The sequence below is a fragment of the Periplaneta americana genome, chromosome 7, assembly GCF_040183065.1.
Source record: "Periplaneta americana isolate PAMFEO1 chromosome 7, P.americana_PAMFEO1_priV1, whole genome shotgun sequence".
Lineage (NCBI taxonomy): Eukaryota > Metazoa > Arthropoda > Insecta > Blattodea > Blattidae > Periplaneta > Periplaneta americana.
Window position 1 is genome coordinate 142,590,596 of NC_091123.1, and position 9,782 is coordinate 142,600,377.

At 33.6% G+C, this 9,782-nt stretch overlaps 2 long non-coding RNA genes across 2 annotated transcripts; one reads left to right on the top strand and one right to left on the bottom strand.

The window, feature by feature from the left end:
* Window positions 1-1,365: 1,365 nt before the first annotated feature.
* On the top strand, window positions 1,366-2,903 carry LOC138703501 (uncharacterized). The gene is made up of 2 exons (XR_011333198.1): window positions 1,366-1,791; window positions 2,548-2,903. It is a non-coding gene; the product is annotated as an uncharacterized lncRNA (long non-coding RNA).
* Window positions 2,904-5,094: 2,191 nt separating this feature from the next.
* LOC138703500 (uncharacterized) lies at window positions 5,095-7,915 on the bottom strand. Its single transcript, XR_011333197.1, has 3 exons — window positions 7,858-7,915; window positions 6,622-7,709; window positions 5,095-6,280 (listed from the first exon to the last, which is right to left on the bottom strand). It is a non-coding gene; the product is annotated as an uncharacterized lncRNA (long non-coding RNA).
* Between the last annotated feature and the right edge of the window lie 1,867 nt (window positions 7,916-9,782).

Sequence of the window (9,782 nt, forward strand, 5' to 3'; positions counted from 1 at the left end):
GGCGACACCTTAATAATATGCAATAGTAATTCACAATCAGAACATATCGTCAATTCCTTCAACAGTTTGCATCCCCAAATTAATTTCACGCATGAACAAAAGTATTAACTTCCTTGCTCTGAACATTAAGATTTAAAAATCCAAATTTATCTACAACATTTACTGGAAACCTATGTCAATCAATTATACCATACATCAAACATCTACAGCATTTTCTCATTCATCAGATTTTAATAACGCAAGCAATATTTTACCTAACAAAAACATTACCGACACCTCAGCTACATATCAACAGAGTTTACAAAAACCCCTCGAAACAACAAATCGAAATTCTGTAGTAATTAACAATCATAATCCTGTTCAAGTTTTCCAACAGAGTGAAGATGTAATATCTTATCCAGAAAATACACAAAGTGATCATATAAGTTTTCATCCAATGGAAGAGTGGGAAGAAAAGCTATGCCACATCCAGTCTGTAGGAGCGAGCGAAGATTTTGAAGCTCTAATGGAAGATGTTAGGCATTTTCTCACACAGCAAATGACTGAATTGCCAGGACCCCAACACCCAGCCGTGAAGCATTATCAAGCTCGTAAAGTAAGTAAAATTAACAGTAAATGTAATTATCAAACAACATCCAATCCACAAAAGAAATCTAAGAGACAGCGAATGAAAAATAGGCAAAAATATGAGTATGAACTAACCCAGTATCAATTTTACAATCAAAGACGTAAAGTAGCAAGAAAAGTTTTACATAATTTAAATCACAAGCTACTTGTAAAATCTCGACACGTCTGATGACCGAACATTTTGAACATGTTTTTAGTACTACAAATAATAGCTCCCCTATTGGTGATGAGGATGAAGATTCCATACAATATCCTGAAGATATAGTGATTACTGACAGTGATATTCATAAAGCGTTATTTGGTATTAAAGTTGACACTTCCCCTGGACCAGATAGAATAACAGTACGCGTTTTAAGGCATCTCAAAGCTACCAAATTTCTTACACTGCTTGCAAACACTATGCTTCATTTTAATCATGTTCCAAAATTCATGAAATTAGCACGTACAATTTTAATCCATAAAGGAGACGACGTGAAGATTTAAAACATTGGAGGCCAATTACTATTCACTCCGTCATTCGAAGAGTCATTGAAAGAGCCCTTGACATTAAGCTTCGGTCTTATATTGTATTAAATGCTCATCAGAGAGGTTTTATTAATATGCCTGGAACTCATATCAATGCATCTTTAATAAATGGCTGTCTTCAATCATCTAAGCTTAATAAGAAAGACTGTTGTGTAGTGTTTCTGGACGTGTCTAAAGCCTTTGATTCTGTTGGCCATGAACATATTCTTAGGGCCTGTACTACGACTCTCGGATAAAGTTCTAGTTTAAACTTATCCGGCAGATGGCATATTTATCCGGAAGTTGGGTTGTAATTGCGTACTACGACTTTTGGTTATGTGCAATCTGGAGGCTAAACTTCCAGATTAGCAATCCGGGAGGCAGAGTAGCAGATTGGCGTTATCCGGAGGTTGGAACTCGGTGTTGAAATCAAGATGGCTGCACGTTGTACAGCTGGTGATTTGAAGGATCAATTTAATTTTGATACTGATTCTGATGATAAGTTCTGGAGCAGATGCTTCGTTATATCAGAACAGCAAAACGAATTAGGCCCCGTCCAAATAATTTTGAAGAATGGGATGACGAGAAATTTTTTAGACAGTTTCGAATAACGATACCTACTACATGAAATCAATTATCAACTGAAACAAGACACAGCTCGTAAGTACACAGTTAATAATAAGCTACACTATTTCGGTAGGTATTACATCAATATTTTGTATATAATAACACTATAATAATTACTTTGAAGTACAGTAACCTGTAATACAGTAGAAGTGAGGTTAGAATGTTGCTTCATACAGGTGTTCTGTTGCCCTTACAAGGTATGAAGGTGATTGATATAATAATATAGGGTAACTTACAATAATAACAGTTTCAAAATACTTTTATATAAAAAATAATAACAGTATATAATATATCAAAATCCTTTATATGGTAAACTACCATTTCTTCACAATTGCGTTACCACATTACGATACAAATGTATTCACATATTTGGGTTCTAGTCAAGTCATATGTACCATAAACGAAAGAAAAATTGAGTGCCGACACCAATTTCCCAAATAAAGGTGGAAAGTTGCTGTGAAAGTGGAGTGCGGTGGAGAGGTACGGGTAGGCGGGATCGTTCTATCGAGATAGAAGAGTAGGCGGCAGGGAAGGGCAACACATTCATTTCATTACTGTGTTTTCTTACTAATTAAAGGGAAAAGACAAGTTTTCGTAAGATCGAGTTAGTGACAGGTTAGTATGATTTGCATATATTTACAGTTGTCTAAAAAAAAATGTCAAAACTACATCCAAACCTCTCTCTTCCAGGCTATCCTGTAGGGAGTCCTTGCCTTCTTTTGGTAACGCTATTGTAAAGATTTACCGGTAAAGTTGTAACCAAATCTCATTGTTTATACATTTTTCCAGAAATAATGCCTTACCTCCAATGGACCAACTACTACTGGTATTGAGATTCTATGCCACTGGGAGAACATTGACAACAGTAGGAGATTTTTGTGGGGTCCACGAAGTTACAGCAGGAACTGTTGTCAATCGAGCTAGTGCTGCATTTGCTGCTTGGTTTAATTGAAGTGATGACTTTTAATGCTTCATTGGGAGTAGTTTTATTTGCTCCAGTAATTAAGTGCAAGGCTTATTTCCCCCCCCCCCCAAGGGATTCTGTCTCTTTTTGATGCTGTTACGAATACTTCTGAATAGTATTTTAATACAGGTTTTATGTATATATTATAGGTCTTGATTAAAGTTTTCCTAGAACTGTTTCATTTTGTGTCTGCTAGTTGTTTAGTCAACTCTCCGAAGATAGATTGGAATACCAATAAGGCATCACTCATGAGTAGACATTGGATTTTTAGGCACTAAAAATTGCAGTTTTAGGCGCCTAAAATAAGCTCAAAATTTGTAAAATTAGGCTCTATTTTAATGAAAATAGGCTTTTAGGCACATCAAGGTATCATACTTATTTCTTTCACTGAAATTTTTAGTTATACACTAAAATACGCACAAAAAAGTATGTTTAAACATTAAAAAAGAATACTATATTGTATTTATAAACAGAGCTGCACAAATTTAATATATTGAAACTAATGAAATAATGATTATTGATATCAAGATTACTCATTTTAAGTTATTGAAATTCAGTTCCATGCTCAGACTTTATTATAATTATCTGCACAGTACACCACCAGAATTTTTTCTAAATTCTCCACAGTTAACCTTTGCCTTTTGTCACTGAGAATCATTTTGAAAGCAGAAAAACTTATTTCAACCGAAACTGATGTGAGAGGCGCAAATTTTAAATTAGGTACAATAGAAACATCAATACTTACTGGAACATTTACACTTTCCCCCGATATCACTCTTGATACTTTTTCCAACAATGAAAATCCTACATTCTTATTTAATACGTTGTCCCACTTATTTTTAACTTTTTTCCCAGTTTCGCCCAAAGCAGAATGTATGTTCACTTGAGCTTCCTTTACTATTGCTATTTGGCTACAAAGAGATTGTTTTTCACTTTCTAATTGTTCAATGCTTGCAGGTATGAAAGAAAAGTTTGATGTTATGTAGGCAATATCGTTTTTCACTCGTGAGTCATTCAGATAATCTTTCACTGCTTTCACACACGCTTTCATGCAGAAGAAGCTAAATTAGTAGCGTGAAAAGCTGCCAGCTAAGCAATTAGAATATAAGAATATCATCCCGGCAATTGCTATCAAAGTTGTAAGGAAGAACTGAATATTATGAGTACATACGTTTGACTGGAGAATTCAAAAGGTTAAAGTGTAGTGGTCTTAAAAAGAATTATACCTCAGGATAGCTCAGTCAATGTATAAATATTATAGGCCTACTCATTAAAATTAATAGAATTTATATATTTCAACTATTGTTACATACCTGTTTGCTACAAATCTTGCAGAATATTATTTTTCCATCATAAGTGAATTCTGAATATTCTGTTAGCCATTGCCGGATCAATGTAGATTTTGCACTTATATTTTTCGGCATTATCGCGTTAAACTTCACAGGAAAACGCCCTACCGCTCAAAACTTCTCAACACAAATAAGGTGAGGGAAAGAGCAACTGTTAACGAGCATTCAAATGAACCGTTGTTATTGAGATTCAATTGGACAAAAATACAAAGTTCCACTTATTGTTGCATTTCCTGGTAGTGTTAACACTAGGAGGGCCTTTCTTTTAAATATTTTGTAATGGTTTACCCTATTAATTCGCAGTTTTACGACTTTTCATAAATATTTCAAAAACACTCTTTCTCCAAAAATTGTGATTTTATGACACTCTGAAGGGCAGTACAGCTAATCGGTTTCAGACCGAAAACAGTCATTTTTATAGTATAGAATATCTCTGAATCAGTAGCAGCACATGTTGTGATTGTTGCCTGCTTCAAAACTAAGGTTGGTTCTTTGTCGGCATTTATGCCTCCAAACATGTTAAATTCGGTGAAATCTATTGCGAGTGTCGTGAGATTCAAAACATTTTGTTTCCTTTATCAATGGTTTCATGGCCGGTGTGAAGCAAACTTTCCACTTTTTAAATGCCTTAAATTTCGCAGTGAATGCATGTATAAATTATAAAAAGTAAGAGTAAAATGCGAAACTTTACAGTGAGTTAGGCATTTTTAGGCGAATATTAACAAATTAGGCTCTAATAACCGTTTTAGGGCATTTTAGAGCACTATAAAACTCTTTGAATACCTTTCAATTTCCATGAAACACAAATATTAATAATTATTTTTACTTTTCTCCTAAAGAAACAAAATAGGCATTTGCCCTAGAATCCGATGTCTGCTCATGAGACAACTGTCAGGAGATAATGTGGTAGGGTGGCAAGTTCCCTTCTCCTTCCTTGCATATATCGCTCACCAGTAGGAGTAGGCCTAACATATTTCATTAATCAGACTTAAGATATGCTTGCTATATACAGTATTATTATTATTTAACAAACTGTAACAGTTTATTAAATTTTAGACGTGACAGTTTTTCTTCATTTCCTGAAAGTTTTGGAATTGGCATTTATGTTTTGCAAGGGAGCTGTTTCATTCACGCTAGGCCTAGTGATTCATGTATGCAAACATATTCATATCGTTACTTTTTATATATATTTTATTGCTTGGATCCCTCACAGTGATGTCTTAACAGGCTAAGATGATTCAAACACAAAGGTTTGATAAATACATTTTAAAAATTATGACCAGGTACACTGTAGGCTATTTAAAACAATAAAAATGCACTGTATCTGCAATTCAAATTTATTTTACATAAGCAAAATATGGTAAAACAACATTTTTCAAGAGGCACATTAATTGAAGCGTCGGCTGGAACAACATTATAAATTATATTTGGTAAAATTTACAGGAGCTGCAAAAATGTGTATATGCGTACAACTTTGTTCTTATGAGGGTAGCAAACTTTTGAGTGGACAAATTTCACGTACTGCATTGATGGACAGTTGCAAGCCAAGGAGTATAGCAAGGTAACATGACATACAACATTATTACACGGAAACACACCGAATGAAAATTTTGTAACTTACAACGTTGTTCCAGCTGACGCTTCAATTGTATTCAGGTACTCTGTGAATGTGTACTTAAAACAAGAGAGATGCACTATAGCTGCAATTAAATTTAAAATTTATTTATTTATTTTGTGTGAACAAAACACGACATTTTTCAGGAGACACAATAAGCATAATCATGTATTACATCCACTGTCTCATTATATATGCTATGGTACATGTCATATTTACAAATTAATAATATACAGGCTAATACATAAGAGTACATAGTAACTGTAATTAAACACAACACAAATACATATGCAAATACACAAAACTTGGAAAACTGTGGCAGAGCCAACTTCAGCTATAAGCCCCATATGTTAGAGATCTGCACGGGCCATAATTCTTAGGCCCGGCCCATCTCGGCCTGATCTGAACCAGACCCGAACCCAACCAGAAACCTTAGATTAGTTAATAATTATCACCTGACTCGAACCTAATCCTGAAGACTAGCAGATAAAGCAGAGGCCAGAGACCACAGGGATCAAGAACAGCTGCAAGAGATTATCACTCCATTAGAAGGATGAGAAGAAGTAATCTCCCAGTCATCCAGGTCAAACAAATCTGGTCAACAAAATTAAACATATATTTTGTTAAAACATAAAGAATGGGTGATTATTGTAGCATTTACTTTCTGCCACTAATTGAAGATGTCCTTGTAGATGGACCACCCATTAAAGAGGAGGAAAAAGTAATGTAAAAACTCCAAATGTTACTTTTGATATTCCAAACCCCATCTCTTTCCAAACATGAGGACATGACTTACTTTTATTTCAAATCATTCTTTGTTATAATGTTAGCATCCAACTTTCAACTAATGTATTTTTTAAAGAAATCACTGTAATAGTACTGAAGTTCATGAATTTCTAACATCTCAAGTAAAAGTAAGTCAACATTAAACTTACAGTTCACAGATGGAGAAAGATTTTTCAATGTGGCTAATGCATTCCTCAGGGGCTTGCTTTTTCTTTCTTTCTTTTTTTTTTTAAGCATCCTTGGGGTGTAACTCGATCAGCTATTATCCCATTATCAGCTGAAATATTTAAGAGAGGGATATATGCTTATATTCAGATCTTTCTGAGTTTAGCCTACACTACCTACACTGAATAAACCAGTAATTTCACTTAAAACTTACTTTCATTACACTGTGTAAATACCCGTACAGTGGAAGACCTTCACCTGCTGCACCAGCTGACTCTGTAATATTTTAAGAGTGGAATTAATTCATAAGATATTTAATTCTGGAGAAAGATGATGTTTTATCATAAATGTGTGGACACTTCAAAGTCAGCAGCTGTAACAGTATTGTATTTTCTAACGTGCTATTAATCCAAACTCATTTTTAACAATAAGAAAGTGAAGCTGCAATAAAAAAGAGAGAGAGAGAAAACCAAGCAAATAGTTCTATTGTAAATAGAGTGTAGTCAGTTTCTGTTTTACCTTATGAAAAGATATTGTTCAGTTTTTCTGTACACAAAAAATCATTCACAAGTTTCAAAATGAGAATCCTCACGGTAAAATTGAAATATAACTTAACATAATGTGGCCTAATCTAATTACAAACCCATTACAGAGAAATCTCAAAATAAATTCTTCAGTTTAGTGTACTTTCTATTTTTAGGCCTACATTTATAAATTTCAAATTCCCACTCAAATCCCACATAATATTATAATACAATGATGTTTAGTTTTTATGACATCCATTTCTTGTGACCATTTCATCATTATGTACAATTTATATTTTAACATTTTTTTTTTTTTAACTTTTGCATCTAATTTATCTACTGCTTGCTGCAGATTTCATATAGTATGTGTGTTAGTTTTATTTTCAACATGTTGGCTGAAAATGTGTTTACATGTTACAGCTATTTCAGATTGGAAAAGGATCATACGTAGAATGTGAAAGAATGTTTTGTAGTATAAATCAAATTACCTGGAGATATTGTTGGGATGTCCAGTTTCACTTCAAAAACTAAAGAATTGCACTGTGAACCTGAATGGTAATAATAGAAATAATAGTATTATAAAGTAATAACGACATTAAATTAAATTTGTATAACAATTTTCAAGAATCTAATATTTTCTTTTATCTCTAAAGCTCATCATCTCTTCTTCTGACTCTTAATTCCTTACACACTAACCTCATTCGTGTTATTAGCTGCACTGGTATCAGTGGAACTTGGTTTAGTTACTACTTCGCCTGTAACAAAAGTAAGTAAATAAATGAGTGAATGAATGAATAAATAAATAAATAAATAAATAAAAAGAATTCAAACTTGTGTTATACAATTTCCTCTGCTTATTATGTAATAATTGTATAAATTAACATATAAGTGAACTTATGCATTGAATATTAATAAAAATAACTGAGAAATCACTCAATTGATAGGAGAATTAAATCACTTACCTTGGCTAAGTTTGGATTTGGTTTTGCTTCAGTTGGAGGGGCTCCAATTGTTTGTAGCCTGCATTGTCTCTCTGCAGCAGCAATTTTCTTTGTGTTCTTTTCCAAGAATTCAAATTTGCTTCTCAGCTGTTTTCAGGTCCTTGTATTTGTGCTGATGTTACTATATTCTTCCCATGCTTCATTCTATATTACTAAAAAGGAAGTAAAACTAGGTTAATTCCATATGCAACCTACAACATTAGAAGATATACTGTAATTCTCTTTTTCCCTTATCTAAGTTTCTATACTTAAATAAGCAAGAGCTTTTAATGGACGATTGTCAGTACAATATCAAACATGACTATACTGTACATAGAAACTTTGGAAAAAACTGAATATCTTCTGTTTCTGTGTTATTTTACGAGGTGTTGAATGTGCATTACAGTGAGTGATTATAGTCGAACTGGTAGCAGCAACAGATATTGCATTTTAGTGGAAACGTCTCTCCACCTCATGCTGTTCTTTTAAAAAATAATGTTAGGCCCTATCTGTGATCGAATGGTATTATAGGCCTAATACAAAATATCCGCCCATTTACTAACAGTAAAATACGTAGGCCTAACATACTGAAATATTGGTAATTTGCTAGGAACAGTGTACCTTGCTGTACTAATGTTGGTTAGAAATCCCAGGCCAAAAACAGCATTCATTATTATCAGTATCAGTGAACGTTTCTTTTTAAACGAGTTACTATGCCTTCGACCCATGATTTGAAGCCGTGAGTACATTATTTCTAAAAAAATTACCGAAATAGGCCCTATTCACTAATAATGTAGGCTATACAACAAACTGAAAGCACACTTAATATTAATTACAATACAAAAATAATTGCCACCTACACTTCTTGTGCAGTTACACATGAATAAAACAATGATTATGGAGAAAAACGCACTTTTGCTGGAACCCGCACCCGTCCTCTTTAGGCCTACTAATTAAAACCAAAATATTATCATATTGTAGGAATTATTACTATTCGAAAAGAAACATAACCTTTAAAATCTTACCTTTTGCTTCCATGTAAAGTTTCTTCATACAGTATGTGTAAGTTTCTGTTCTTCACTCTGTTATTTTCTTGGCTGGAGCTTCAGCATTATAATAAATAATAACAATAATGCTTACAATAAAACCTCAAAATAAATAGTACCATATAAACACGGAACATTAACATGAAATACGCGGGGAAAGGTATACCAACGCAATAAATTTCACTACATTTTCAGTAACTTCATTGCCAACGTAATAAAAATGTTACTATATCATCCGGATAACAATCCTGCAGTTAAAATCCGCTGGTAGTACAGAACAAAATATTTAACTTCCAGATTGCTAAACTGGAGTATACGAATCTGGAGCTTTAACAGGCGATCGTAGTACAGGCCCTTAGAGCCCTTAAATCATCTGGCGTTCCGCAGAACTTGTTCAGACTTATTGGTTCCTTATTAACTAATAATACAATTCAAATAGAAACTAACCACACAAAAACCAAGCCAATAAGCGTAAAACGAGGCGTTGCTCAAGGATCTCCATTGTCTCCAATACTTTTTCAATTTGGCACTGAATTGCGTTCTTGAAAATTTAACAGATCATGAAATTAGCAACCAATATGATTTTACACTTTCC